The following is a 14,996-nucleotide window of genomic DNA, read 5'->3' on the forward strand; positions in this document are numbered from 1 at the left end:
CACTAGGCAGCAGCCACCCCAGCTGTGTATTCGTTTCCGCTTGCAAGATGTCGAGTACTTTTGCAACTGGACGCATTGTGTTGGCCCACTCTGTCAGGAACAGCATTTCTGCTGGATTAAACCTACAGGAGAAATCGGCATAATCAAAGAGTATACAACAACAACAACCCACATTTGTTTACATCAATAGAGGGGAAAAACACTTACATTGGAACCTCAAGAGAGGTGCATATATTCCTAAGTGCGCCTTCTCCTGCTTCTTTGCAAATTTGAAGAATTCTGTCAACAGCCATAAAAGTTGACTTCCACCGCGTTTGGTTTGGCCTTAAAAGCTGAAGCCTGCTTTTTGCTTCAACAGCTTAAGCTGCTAGAGCCGATTGGCTGCTTTTATTCCATAAAGCTTGGCATTTGCCAAAGACAGATCTGTAGAGTTTCTTGTAGTGTTCATTTGAGAGAGCTTTTTGGGCATCAACGCTTGAGACTAGGTTAAGTAAGTGACAGGCACACTTTTGATGTTTTGGTAGCTGGAATTCGAAGTCATCGTCTTGGTCCAGGACTCGAGAGGAATCTTGGAATTCCACACCATCACTTCCCTCACCACAGCCTTCAGAATCAGTGTCATCACTTTCACACCTTCTTGCCTCAGTCTCGATATCATTGTTTTCCACACCAAAAACTCTGAAAGCCTTCAGAAAGTTGGAACCACTGTCTGTGGTTGTGCAAACAACCTTGTCACGTATTTCATACTCTGAGTGGATATCATTCATAGCACTGGCCAGTACCTCAAAAGTATGAGAGCCCATTAATCTTTTGCAGGCAAGTGCAGCGGAATGTCTTTCAAGACTTTCAGGGTTGATCCAGTGAGCAGTTACACCAATGAATGACTATCTACGTGCAGTCCAACAATCCGTTGTGGTTGCAATCCATTCAACTTCACTCATGGCAGCAGTCACTTTCTGTTTCATGATCAGAGCAGCTTCAGCTATCTTGGAGCGTAAAGTAGGCCTTGTAATGACAGAAATGCCAGGCTGCAGTGTACTAATCAGCTCTTTAAATGATGGCAAATCAACAGTGCTGAAAGGATGAGTCCTTGAATGATGTACCTTAATATAGCTTTGTTCACGGTGACTGGAGACACATGTTTGACTGGGAAAACTGAGTCAACTTTCAGTTGCTTACTGCTGGAAGCCATGGGTGGAGGTCCCGATCTTTCTCTTCTGTGCTGTCAATTTAGAGTAGTTTTTGAGGTGATTTGGGTGCATTCTCTGTAAAAACAACAAATAAATATTTATATTCAATATAAATGTAACAATTACACATGCACTCTCTGATTACAGCATTAATAAAACTGACATTTGCATCCAATTGCACACTTTATAATGTTAGATACTTGTTGATTTTAGAAATACAGTAGCATTTAGTGACTATCAAACATTAATTTTATTTCTGATTATATTGACAAAAAAACAGGACTGTAAGGCTGACATGACAGGGTGAATTGATTTCATTACATTAGTTTTGACGGTAACACTTTACAATAAGGTTCGTTAGTTAACTACATTAGTTAACATGAACTAATAATGAACTGCACGTATACAGCATTTATTAATCTTTGTTCATGTTAATTTCAACATTTACTAATACTTTATTAAAATCTTGTTAACATTAGTTAATGCACTGTGAACTAACATGAACAAACAATGAACAGCTGTATTTCTATTAACTAACGTTAACAAAGATTAACAGATACAGTAACAAATGTATTGCTCATGGTTAGTTAATGTTAGTTAATACATTAACTAATGAACCTTATTGTAAAGTGTTACCGTTTTGACAATGCAACATGATGTTTGGTAATTATTAAAAATAAAAATTTCTCGCTTGGTTTTCTTGTGTTGTGCATGAATTCAAACACAATGAGAGCACGGAACGATAATGATGATTCAAAGCAATACTGCTATAGGCGCCAAATTTCCCGTGGACCTAACGTTACCATAGCAAATCATTTACAGACAATTACAAATGCATTTTAGCATTTTATTACGTGAGCCTGGTATTGTCAATCGCATGCATTAGTGAAAATAGGCCTACTACACATATAAAAGGCGCGCCGTCAAGGTCAAAACATGCACAAAAAAACTATCAGTAAAACAAAATACTTAACGTACCTACCTCAATATGCTTCCTTAAGTTTGATGGCGAACTTTTGAAGGCCGATATTTCCTTATAAAGCGGGAGACAAAGGACACATTTCATCTTGAATGAATCCTTATTAATACCACAAAAAAAAGATTTCGCTAAGATACGGCCACGGGTGCTCTTGATCCTGTGGCTGATTTTGGACTGTGCTCGCAGCTGAATCACGTTCTTCCTCCATTTTCTTCCACTGATTGACTGTTATAATTTCTCTAATTTCCAGGTCAAGGTGCTGTGCATTGTGGTAATAGATGTGACATGACGTCACTTCCAAAGGACCAATGAACATGTCTGACCAATTTCATGTAATGTGAAAACGATTTTCATAGGCAGAATAAATAACATTTAAATTAAACTGGGCATCAGTGCAATTCAATTGGTTTGGTAATAGCAAGGGAAAATAGAATGAAGTGATCTCCAAAAAATAAGTACTTTTTGACTGTAGATAAAATTGTAAGGAGTAAAAAGTACTTTTTTTTCTAAAAAAATGTAATTAAGTAAAAGTATTGATTTTTATTCGTACTCAAGTAAAGTAAAAATCCCCAAAAATAATACTTAAGTACAGTAATCAAGTAAAATTACTCAAGTACTTTACACCTCTGCGTATAGCCTTAACATACTGTAGGGGCAAGTGCTGTTAGCGAGCACCTATTAAGGGTGGGACGGCACACGAGGGGGTGGGTGGCCAGCACCACGCCCGGCCGCCTTTGTCTCCCTAGTGGCGATGTTTACACACAGAACAGGGTACTCGTTTGAGGCTGAGTCGACGTAGGGGAGGCTCAGGACCGGTTTAGAAAGTCGTCACTGGCGGTGTTGGCCACGAGCGGGAATGGAACTCGGCTGGTCGGGTGCGGAGCGCAGCGTTCACCACGACACTGCCGCTCCCTTCTGTCAACAAACTTGAACTCTGACTCCGCTCTCTGACGTCACCGCTCAGCGTGACCTCATCGGCGTCAAACGCCAGGGAGAGATGTACCTCGCTAGTAACGTCATGTCACCACCCCCCGACCACCGTGCTCTTGAGCGTGACGTTACCTCCGCTCGGCCGCTGCCGATATCTGTTCCAGTGCCAATCCTTATTTGGGCAAAGCTATGCCCGGTGACTGGCGCCTCATTAACATAATGTATCGTGAAAGCCGTCGCGAGTTTATTGCGACGGTTTCAGCACCCACGCCCCATCTCTTGTGCACCAGATCTTATTTATTCACGATGTACTTACAAAAAAATACGCAGATTACCTGCTGGATCTCCTCTCTGTTTTAAAGAACAAATTTGACCTAAGGTCTACACTCATTTACCAGCTTCATATTCCCTATTGCCGTAGATATACTGGAGGAAGGGCCTTTGCTATTGATGCCCCCAGGGTCTGGAATGCTGTTGCCAATAAATTGAAACTTGAGTCACTACCTATGAGATCTTCACCCAAAACTGCTCTAGAGGAGTTGTACACCCCTAGCTGCCAGTGCTATTCAGTGGCCTAAAATAAAATGTTTCGCTCCGGATGATCGCTACAAAGTATGATCTGTGTTTTGATTTAGTGTGCTGATCTTAAAGGTGCATTGAAAAATTATAATACTCCGATTGATGCTCCTGCTGTTGTGGAGTGACTCATGCAGCCAGCTATGGCTGCAGGGTTTTGGTAGTACATGTTGTTTATGCCATTTATTGTGAAAATTCCGTCACAGTTCCTATGATCACTGTTTCATTGCTTTCATGGCATTATTTTGGTGATTTCGAAAAGTGTATTGGTTTAGCCATGTTTGTTTGTTGTAGTACATAGTTAGACTGATGGCATTAATCTAAGTTGTCTTGTGGTTGTTGTTGGTTGTTTGACTTACATCCCACTGGGATTTTTGCACACAGAGTTGGTGTACAGTGCTTTTTCTGCAATATTTTGCTGTCTTTTCTCGTATTTTCTGTTTGCACTCAGTCACATATTCACTTTAAGATGTTTTTTTGTTCATGTTTATGTTTTTTGTTTGTTGCGGTTGCACCCGATTCAAGAGCCGAATGGCTCACAGGGCTACACCTAATAAATGAACATGAACTTGATCCCTCGACATATGGGCTGGGCTCATTAACATAAGTTAAGACCCACTCGTTGTGGGAGGGCAGTGTCCTGTACCCCGCAAGTGACGTCATGTCACCTGCCGCGTGACGTCGCGAGGTAACAGGAAGCTGCCGCTCCTCGCGTGCACTAAAATCCGAGGTGAGAAATTCTCATCGCGGTTGTGGCGGTGGTTGTTGTTGTTTGTGGTGGTTGTTGTTTGTGGTGGTTGTTGTTTGTGGTGGTTGGTGGTTGTGGTGGTGGTTGTTGTTGTTTGTGGTGGTTGTTTGTGGTGGTTGTGGTTGTTGTCTACCAAGGTCGATCCTCGCTCTCTCGTAGGGGTGTCAATTGAGTAGCAGCGAGCATGGAAGCGATGTCCCGGTTGGATCTTACAACCCGGGGCCTAGCCACACAGGGCCTTGCCTCCTGCCCTTGCCTGCTTTAATTATCTTGCTTAAGTTCAATTTGTCACGACCTGGCTCACTACTTTGTAACTTTTTTTAAATATTCACACATATTTTTTTTCATTTTACCAGGCCAAGCCAACCTGAGCTATACCGCTCTTGTCTTCAGAAGCGACCTGCCCACAACAACAAGGTGAGGCTTTGTCAACAGCGTGGTGGTGTTCACTCTAGACGCGTGGCGGTGTTCACTCTAGACACGTGGTGGTGTTCACTCTAGACGCGTGGTGGTGTTCACTCAAGACGCGTGGCGGTGTTCACTCTAGACACGTGGTGGTGTTCACTCTTGACGCGTGGTGGTGTTCACTTTAGATGCGTGGTGGTGTTTACTCTAGACGCGTTGTGGTGTTCACTCTAGACGCTTGGTGGTGTTCACTCTAGACACGTGGTGGTGTTCACTCTAGACGCGTGGTGGTGTTCACTCTAGACGCGTGGTGGTGTTCACTCTAGACACGTGGCGGTGTTCACTCTAGACGCGTGGCGGTGTTCACTCTAGACGCGTGGCGGTGTTCACTCTAGACACGTGGCGGTGTTCACTCTGGACGTGTGGTGGTGTTCACTCTAGACGCGTGGTGGTGTTCACTCTGGACGTGTGGCGGTGTTCACTCTAGACGCGTGGCGGTGTTCACTCTGGACGCGTGGCGGTGTTCACTCTAGACATGTGGCGGTGTTCACTCTGGGCACGTGGCGGTGTTCACGCCTCCTACACCTGGGGACCCAAAAGAACCTCGCCTTGCTACAACTTGATTTTTTTTGGCCAGGCATGACGAGGGATGTTGGGGATTTATTGGGGTCATGCCCTCGGTGCGCGCAACGAAAACCGCCAGCACGGGAGTCTTACCCACCCTTGCAATCAATCAAAGTGTCCAGAATAAATGAGCTTGTCGCGCTGGATATTTTGGGCCCATTCCCCGCCACCCCCAGGGGCAATAGATATTTGTTGACTGGTGTGGAGTATTTTACGCGCTGGCCTATGGCCTGGCCCCTTGCCAACCAGTCGGCAGCAGCCATCGTGGAGGCCTTTGTTCAGGGATATGTCCTGGACAAAGGTGCTCCGGAGCGGCTGCTGACCGACCAGGGCAGAAATTTTTCCGGCAAACTACTCCAACAAGTCTGTGAGCTCCTGGGCACGAAGAAAATTCGTACCTCCCCGTATCACCCGCAAACTGACGGGATGGTCGAGCGTCTGCATCGCACCATCACGTCAATGTTGTCACAGCAGGTTTCGGACTCACAGACCGATTGGGACCTGCAAATTCAAGGGGTCTTGGCGGCATACCGAATGGCCCCCCATGCAGCTACGGGATTTTCCCCCTTCTACCTCATGTACGGCCGCGAACCTGACCTGCCTGTTCGTGCCCAGCTGCAGATCCCCGCGCCGCAGGGAAAAACTAAATTGGCTGACCATGTAAAATTTAATCTGGCCAAATTAACAGAGGCATGGGATGCTGCCATACAAAACTCTGACCTCCGTCAGAAAGCGAATGAGCGGCTCAGACTGGGTCGGGCGCACATGCTGCAGTGGAAGCCGGGGGACAAGGCATGGCTGCACTGTCCCCAGGTGCCACTTGCAACCTCCTCTAAGCTGGTGCGACCGTGGCGGGGCCCTGTGGAGGTGGTCGAGGTTTTGCGGCCGCAGTGCGTGCGCATCAAATGGGGGAAGCGGCGGTGGTTCGTGCACCCCTCTAGATTAAAACCCTTTGTTGCGGTACACATCCCCACTCCACACACGCGTGGCCAAACATGTGGGGGGTCGACCGACTCACTGGGTCCGTCTCCGTCGCTCTCATCTAATGTCTTGCCGGCTGTGCCACCTCCAGGTGCATCAGGAGTGACGGGCTCACGCCCGATCACCCCTCCTGGGGAGGCCAAGGGTCAAGCGGCGTCGGATGAGGACTCACTCCAAGACGGACAGTTGCCACCTGACGGTCCGCCACCCGGGGTTACCCCGTGTGAGGGGCCCGCTGCAAGGACGCGCGCTAAAATGCGCAGACTGTTGTGAGGCCGGAAGATGTGTACATAGGTTGTGTTCATTGTGTGTTGTGTGTGTGGGGTGTTCCCTGCTCATTGGATGTACATATGTTGGGTTCGCCATGTGTTGTGTGTGTGGTGGATTCCCTGCAAATTGTATATAGGCTGTTTTTACGGAATTCGAATTTATTCGGGGGGGGTGCGTCTGGTTGTTTCTCTTCTCGCTGTTGCGTTCTTGTTGTGTTCTTGTTGTTGTTCTTGTTATTGTTGAAAAATAGTGAAGCACACTCGCGCTCAGGGGGTAAATGCGCTTTTATTGTCGTTTTTTTGTGTTGGCAGCCGGGACGGCTGCAAGCTATGCGGGGGGGGGGGGGGGGTGATGTAGGGGTGTTAGAGAGAGAGCCCGTTATGCATGGCAGCTAAGGGCAAACAAACACAGTGGGCGGGGCTACGTGAGTGCACAGGGGAGGTGCTCTCTACGACGTCTGCGCCAGGCACCCGGGGGGGCCCCACCCCTCAGCGGGGGGTTGGGTATAAAAGGGGATGTATCGGAGGGCTCGGGGTTCTTATTAAGCTAACCAGTGAAGACTGAAGACGTCTTAGCTAGAGCCCTGGACTCCCCTGGTTCGCCGTCCTTATCAGGGCCGAACAGGACCGAGCCAGCGGCGTGGTCCCGAGATCCAGAGCCGGTGCTCCTGTCAGCGCTGGTCTGGGACTCAGGGTACCGGGCCCGACTTACCAGTGTCGGGCCAGATAGCCTCCCCTAGCCCGTTAGAGGAGGACTAGGAGGCAGGCTAGAAAGTAGCTAGCGCGTGTATCCCCAGCTAGCCGGGCGAGGGGGCCGACACCCCCTCTAGAGTTGTATGCCACAACCGTGCTGTGTGTAATAAACCCGTGTGCCTCCAACTCCGGCGTCCAAGAGTCGTGAACTCTACTACACACGTGTAGAGGAGTAAAATGGGGACGTGACGTCATGTGTGCCGTTCAGTGTGATGACGTCACGTCTCCTAGAGTACTTAAGGGAGACCCCGTGATGAAAGCGGGGTCACTGTGGGAACGGGTAGAGTACGAAGGGTGAAGAGGGAACCAGGGGTAGAGAGGGATCGAGTAGTGAGTCTGGGGAGAAGCCGGTGGTAGCCGATAGAGGTGCTCTCTCCGGTCGGTGGAGTCGGCAGAGTCCCCGATCCGACATGAGAGAGACCGGAGCTAGCCGGGCAGGGACCAGAACTCAGTGTAGGACCCCTAGCCCCTTGGAGTTGTGTACCTTTGTGTGTATTGTGAAGTCTTTAATAAACCCTTGGCGAAAGCCCATAAGGTACCTCCGTCTCCGAGTGCGTCCGTGGGAACTCCTCAACACACGTACACACCACACACAATGAAATAAATATAAACTAGAACGACTTCCAGGGATGGGCAAAGATCGAGGAATCTCTTTCAATGGAGCGAGTTAAGTGTATTCGATTCAACATCTCTCTGTCCGTCTGTGTCTCTGTTCCCCTCTGTGTGTCTCTCTCTGCCTGTCTCTGTGTCTATGTCGTCTCTGTATATCTGTGTTCCTCTTGTCTGTCTGTCTGCCTGTCTTGTCTGTCTGTGTGTGTCTATCAGCGTCTGTCCAACCGTAATCAACGACTGTCAGTAGCAGCAGGCGCCCGTTCAACTCCCAGGACTGCACGCCACTCAAACTTGCTCCCAACACACAAAGACAAAGATCCCCCGTATAGCCAGAGGTGTAAAAAGTACTCAAAAATGTTACTCAAGTAAAGTACAAGTACTTGAGTATTAAAGAAGTAAAAGTAACAACAAGAATGAAAACTAGAGATTCTTGTTTAAGCTTTTAATCTCAAAAAACATTAAATGAAATGCATACAATGTTTTATCCTGCTTTAGAACTGTTTGTATTTAATCATCAAACTATAAGTCTATCTAATGCCAGTATGCAACATGCTACTCAAAGTTGTCAAACCTCAGATTTAACTTAAGCAGAAGATGATTTTCAAAATTGTGAGTGTCAAGCCTAGCTCTTTTGGGGCTGAAAAACAATCCTGCAGTGCTGAAAAGCCTCTCACAGGCAGCCGATGCAGGAAGAGGTGTATTAGTCTTGATAGAGAGGCTGCAAATAGCAGGGAACGTGAGCAGAGACTCCCTGGTGTCTGAAACACAGGCCAGATATCCATCCAACTCTTTGCTGGCTTCATGTGTTGTCGGTTTCAAAGAAGCGAAAAAATCTTCATCATCAGATGAACTGTTGGCCAATTCCTTATTGTGGTCCAAAGGCTCCAGATGCACTCTGATGTAGCCCATGCCTACAAGCAGAGTAAGCAGACACAAAGAAAGGTTTGGTTGAGGGGCTTCTGACTGGGAACAAACTTTATGGATTTTGTCATTAACTACATTTACGTGCAGTCATCTACATCTAAATGTCTAAAATCATGCAAATCCCTTATTTTAGCATAAATTCTAACAGCATTTCCAAGCCACATATGATACGAGAGTTTTGTTTCACGAAACACTGAGGGATAACTACAACCTGCTGCAAGTATACTATACATCAATATTCATATTGAGATCACAGCCAAAGATCGGATCATAATATTCCTAAAAAGTGCAAAAAAATAGGAAATATTGGTATGGCTCAAATGTTGCCCATATTAGAATTCGTCAAGTGTATGTTGCTTGCATTCATTTACCTCGTTTTATGATGGTTTCATCATTTGTCCAAGAGGTCCGAAATTTAGGGAGAAGGATGGCAGCTGCGATGATCTCAGGATCTTCAAACATATGCTTGAATCGTGTTTGGATTCCTTGTTGTAGGGCATCCACAAGTGGGTCACAGTACCTGAGAGAATGGTGAAGTCGCTGAAGTTTCAAGCTTAACTGATGGACACTAGGCAGCAGCCACCCCAGCTGTGTATTCGTTTCCGCTTGCAAGATGTCGAGTACTTTTGCAACTGGACGCATTGTGTTGGCCCACTCTGTCAGGAACAGCATTTCTGCTGGATTAAACCTACAGGAGAAATCGGCATAATCAAAGAGTATACAACAACAACAACCCACATTTGTTTACATCAATAGAGGGGAAAAACACTTACATTGGAACCTCAAGAGAGGTGCATATATTCCTAAGTGCGCCTTCTCCTGCTTCTTTGCAAATTTGAAGAATTCTGTCAACAGCCATAAAAGTTGACTTCCACCGCGTTTGGTTTGGCCTTAAAAGCTGAAGCCTGCTTTTTGCTTCAACAGCTTAAGCTGCTAGAGCCGATTGGCTGCTTTTATTCCATAAAGCTTGGCATTTGCCAAAGACAGATCTGTAGAGTTTCTTGTAGTGTTCATTTGAGAGAGCTTTTCGGGCATCAACGCTTGAGACTAGGTTAAGTAAGTGACAGGCACACTTTTCCAGGACTCGACCAATGAATGACTATCTACGTGCAGTCCAACAATCCGTTGTGGTTGCAATCCATTCAACTTCACTCATGGCAGCAGTCACTTTCTGTTTCATGATCAGAGCAGCTTCAGCTATCTTGGAGCGTAAAGTAGGCCTTGTAATGACAGAAATGCCAGGCTGCAGTGTACTAATCAGCTCTTTAAATGATGGCAAATCAACAGTGCTGAAAGGATGAGTCCTTGAATGATGTACCTTAATATAGCTTTGTTCACGGTGACTGGAGACACATGTTTGACTGGGAAAACTGAGTCAACTTTCAGTTGCTTACTGCTGGAAGCCATGGGTGGAGGTCCCGATCTTTCTCTTCTGTGCTGTCAATTTAGAGTAGTTTTTGAGGTGATTTGGGTGCATTCTCTGTAAAAACAACAAATAAATATTTATATTCAATATAAATGTAACAATTACACATGCACTCTCTGATTACAGCATTAATAAAACTGACATTTGCATCCAATTGCACACTTTATAATGTTAGATACTTGTTGATTTTAGAAATACAGTAGCATTTAGTGACTATCAAACATTAATTTTATTTCTGATTATATTGACAAAAAAACAGGACTGTAAGGCTGACATGACAGGGTGAATTGATTTCATTACATTAGTTTTGACGGTAACACTTTACAATAAGGTTCGTTAGTTAACTACATTAGTTAACATGAACTAATAATGAACTGCACGTATACAGCATTTATTAATCTTTGTTCATGTTAATTTCAACATTTACTAATACTTTATTAAAATCTTGTTAACATTAGTTAATGCACTGTGAACTAACATGAACAAACAATGAACAGCTGTATTTCTATTAACTAACGTTAACAAAGATTAACAGATACAGTAACAAATGTATTGCTCATGGTTAGTTAATGTTAGTTAATACATTAACTAATGAACCTTATTGTAAAGTGTTACCGTTTTGACAATGCAACATGATGTTTGGTAATTATTAAAAATAAAAATTTCTCGCTTGGTTTTCTTGTGTTGTGCATGAATTCAAACACAATGAGAGCACGGAACGATAATGATGATTCAAAGCAATACTGCTATAGGCGCCAAATTTCCCGTGGACCTAACGTTACCATAGCAAATCATTTACAGACAATTACAAATGCATTTTAGCATTTTATTACGTGAGCCTGGTATTGTCAATCGCATGCATTAGTGAAAATAGGCCTACTACACATATAAAAGGCGCGCCGTCAAGGTCAAAACATGCACAAAAAAACTATCAGTAAAACAAAATACTTAACGTACCTACCTCAATATGCTTCCTTAAGTTTGATGGCGAACTTTTGAAGGCCGATATTTCCTTATAAAGCGGGAGACAAAGGACACATTTCATCTTGAATGAATCCTTATTAATACCACAAAAAAAAGATTTCGCTAAGATACGGCCACGGGTGCTCTTGATCCTGTGGCTGATTTTGGACTGTGCTCGCAGCTGAATCACGTTCTTCCTCCATTTTCTTCCACTGATTGACTGTTATAATTTCTCTAATTTCCAGGTCAAGGTGCTGTGCATTGTGGTAATAGATGTGACATGACGTCACTTCCAAAGGACCAATGAACATGTCTGACCAATTTCATGTAATGTGAAAACGATTTTCATAGGCAGAATAAATAACATTTAAATTAAACTGGGCATCAGTGCAATTCAATTGGTTTGGTAATAGCAAGGGAAAATAGAATGAAGTGATCTCCAAAAAATAAGTACTTTTTGACTGTAGATAAAATTGTAAGGAGTAAAAAGTACTTTTTTTCTAAAAAAATGTAATTAAGTAAAAGTATTGATTTTTATTCGTACTCAAGTAAAGTAAAAATCCCCAAAAATAATACTTAAGTACAGTAATCAAGTAAAATTACTCAAGTACTTTACACCTCTGCGTATAGCCTTAACATACTGTAGGGGCAAGTGCTGTTAGCGAGCACCTATTAAGGGTGGGACGGCACACGAGGGGGTGGGTGGCCAGCACCACGCCCGGCCGCCTTTGTCTCCCTAGTGGCGATGTTTACACACAGAACAGGGTACTCGTTTGAGGCTGAGTCGACGTAGGGGAGGCTCAGGACCGGTTTAGAAAGTCGTCACTGGCGGTGTTGGCCACGAGCGGGAATGGAACTCGGCTGGTCGGGTGCGGAGCGCAGCGTTCACCACGACACTGCCGCTCCCTTCTGTCAACAAACTTGAACTCTGACTCCGCTCTCTGACGTCACCGCTCAGCGTGACCTCATCGGCGTCAAACGCCAGGGAGAGATGTACCTCGCTAGTAACGTCATGTCACCACCCCCCGACCACCGTGCTCTTGAGCGTGACGTTACCTCCGCTCGGCCGCTGCCGATATCTGTTCCAGTGCCAATCCTTATTTGGGCAAAGCTATGCCCGGTGACTGGCGCCTCATTAACATAATGTATCGTGAAAGCCGTCGCGAGTTTATTGCGACGGTTTCAGCACCCACGCCCCATCTCTTGTGCACCAGATCTTATTTATTCACGATGTACTTACAAAAAAATACGCAGATTACCTGCTGGATCTCCTCTCTGTTTTAAAGAACAAATTTGACCTAAGGTCTACACTCATTTACCAGCTTCATATTCCCTATTGCCGTAGATATACTGGAGGAAGGGCCTTTGCTATTGATGCCCCCAGGGTCTGGAATGCTGTTGCCAATAAATTGAAACTTGAGTCACTACCTATGAGATCTTCACCCAAAACTGCTCTAGAGGAGTTGTACACCCCTAGCTGCCAGTGCTATTCAGTGGCCTAAAATAAAATGTTTCGCTCCGGATGATCGCTACAAAGTATGATCTGTGTTTTGATTTAGTGTGCTGATCTTAAAGGTGCATTGAAAAATTATAATACTCCGATTGATGCTCCTGCTGTTGTGGAGTGACTCATGCAGCCAGCTATGGCTGCAGGGTTTTGGTAGTACATGTTGTTTATGCCATTTATTGTGAAAATTCCGTCACAGTTCCTATGATCACTGTTTCATTGCTTTCATGGCATTATTTTGGTGATTTCGAAAAGTGTATTGGTTTAGCCATGTTTGTTTGTTGTAGTACATAGTTAGACTGATGGCATTAATCTAAGTTGTCTTGTGGTTGTTGTTGGTTGTTTGACTTACATCCCACTGGGATTTTTGCACACAGCGTTGGTGTACAGTGCTTTTTCTGCAATATTTTGCTGTCTTTTCTCGTATTTTCTGTTTGCACTCAGTCACATATTCACTTTAAGATGTTTTTTTGTTCATGTTTATGTTTTTTGTTTGTTGCGGTTGCACCCGATTCAAGAGCCGAATGGCTCACAGGGCTACACCTAATAAATGAACATGAACTTGATCCCTCGACATATGGGCTGGGCTCATTAACATAAGTTAAGACCCACTCGTTGTGGGAGGGCAGTGTCCTGTACCCCGCAAGTGACGTCATGTCACCTGCCGCGTGACGTCGCGAGGTAACAGGAAGCTGCCGCTCCTCGCGTGCACTAAAATCTGAGGTGAGAAATTCTCATCGCGGTTGTGGCGGTGGTTGTTGTTGTTTGTGGTGGTTGTTGTTTGTGGTGGTTGTTGTTTGTGGTGGTTGGTGGTTGTGGTGGTGGTTGTTGTTGTTTGTGGTGGTTGTTGTTTGTGGTGGTTGTGGTTGTTGTCTACCAAGGTCGATCCTCGCTCTCTCGTAGGGGTGTCAATTGAGTAGCAGCGAGCATGGAAGCGATGTCCCGGTTGGATCTTACAACCCGGGGCCTAGCCACACAGGGCCTTGCCTCCTGCCCTTGCCTGCTTTAATTATCTTGCTTAAGTTCAATTTGTCACGACCTGGCTCACTACTTTGTAACTTTTTTTAAATATTCACACATATTTTTTTTCATTTTACCAGGCCAAGCCAACCTGAGCTATACCGCTCTTGTCTTCAGAAGCGACCTGCCCACAACAACAAGGTGAGGCTTTGTCAACAGCGTGGTGGTGTTCACTCTAGACGCGTGGCGGTGTTCACTCTAGACACGTGGTGGTGTTCACTCTAGACGCGTGGTGGTGTTCACTCAAGACGCGTGGCGGTGTTCACTCTAGACACGTGGTGGTGTTCACTCTTGACGTGTGGTGGTGTTCACTTTAGATGCGTGGTGGTGTTTACTCTAGACGCGTTGTGGTGTTCACTCTAGACGCTTGGTGGTGTTCACTCTAGACACGTGGTGGTGTTCACTCTAGACGCGTGGTGGTGTTCACTCTAGACGCGTGGTGGTGTTCACTCTAGACACGTGGCGGTGTTCACTCTAGACGCGTGGCGGTGTTCACTCTAGACGCGTGGCGGTGTTCACTCTAGACACGTGGCGGTGTTCACTCTGGACGTGTGGTGGTGTTCACTCTAGACGCGTGGCGGTGTTCACTCTGGACGTGTGGCGGTGTTCACTCTAGACGCGTGGCGGTGTTCACTCTGGACGCGTGGCGGTGTTCACTCTAGACGTGTGGCGGTGTTCACTCTGGGCACGTGGCGGTGTTCACGCTAGACGCGTGGCGGTGTTCACTCTAGACACGTGGCGGTGTTCACTCTGGACGTGTGGCGGTGTTCACTCTGGACGCGTGGCGGTGTTCACTCTGGACGTGTGGCGGTGTTCACTCTGGACGTTTGGCGGTGTTCACTCTAGACGCGTGGCGGTGTTCACTCTGGACGCATGGCGGTGTTCACTCTAGACGTGTGGCGGTGTTCACTCTGGGCACGTGGCGGTGTTAACTCTAGACGCGTGGCGGTGTTCACTCTAGACGCGTGGTGGTGTTCATTCTGGACACATGGCAGTGTTCACTCTAGACACGTGGCTGTGTTCACTCTAGACGTGTGGTGGTGTTCACTCTAGACACGTGTTCACTCTAGACGTGTGGTGGTGTTCACT

The 14,996-nt window shown here is 45.8% G+C and overlaps 3 long non-coding RNA genes across 3 annotated transcripts; 1 reads left to right on the top strand and 2 right to left on the bottom strand.

The window, feature by feature from the left end:
* Positions 1-898: 898 nt before the first annotated feature.
* Positions 899-3,100, bottom strand: LOC144947450 (uncharacterized). The gene is made up of 3 exons (XR_013640063.1): positions 2,983-3,100; positions 2,173-2,223; positions 899-1,265 (listed from the first exon to the last, which is right to left on the bottom strand). It is a non-coding gene; the product is annotated as an uncharacterized LOC144947450 (long non-coding RNA).
* A 1,256-nt stretch (positions 3,101-4,356) lies between these two features.
* Positions 4,357-6,980, top strand: LOC144947451 (uncharacterized). The gene is made up of 3 exons (XR_013640064.1): positions 4,357-4,405; positions 4,780-4,840; positions 6,525-6,980. It is a non-coding gene; the product is annotated as an uncharacterized LOC144947451 (long non-coding RNA).
* A 1,608-nt stretch (positions 6,981-8,588) lies between these two features.
* LOC144947452 (uncharacterized) lies at positions 8,589-12,305 on the bottom strand. Its single transcript, XR_013640065.1, has 4 exons — positions 12,188-12,305; positions 11,379-11,429; positions 9,363-10,471; positions 8,589-8,978 (listed from the first exon to the last, which is right to left on the bottom strand). It is a non-coding gene; the product is annotated as an uncharacterized LOC144947452 (long non-coding RNA).
* Positions 12,306-14,996: the final 2,691 nt, after the last annotated feature.

The sequence above is a fragment of the Lampetra fluviatilis genome, chromosome 45 (assembly GCF_964198595.1).
Source record: "Lampetra fluviatilis chromosome 45, kcLamFluv1.1, whole genome shotgun sequence".
Classification (NCBI taxonomy): domain Eukaryota; kingdom Metazoa; phylum Chordata; class Hyperoartia; order Petromyzontiformes; family Petromyzontidae; genus Lampetra; species Lampetra fluviatilis.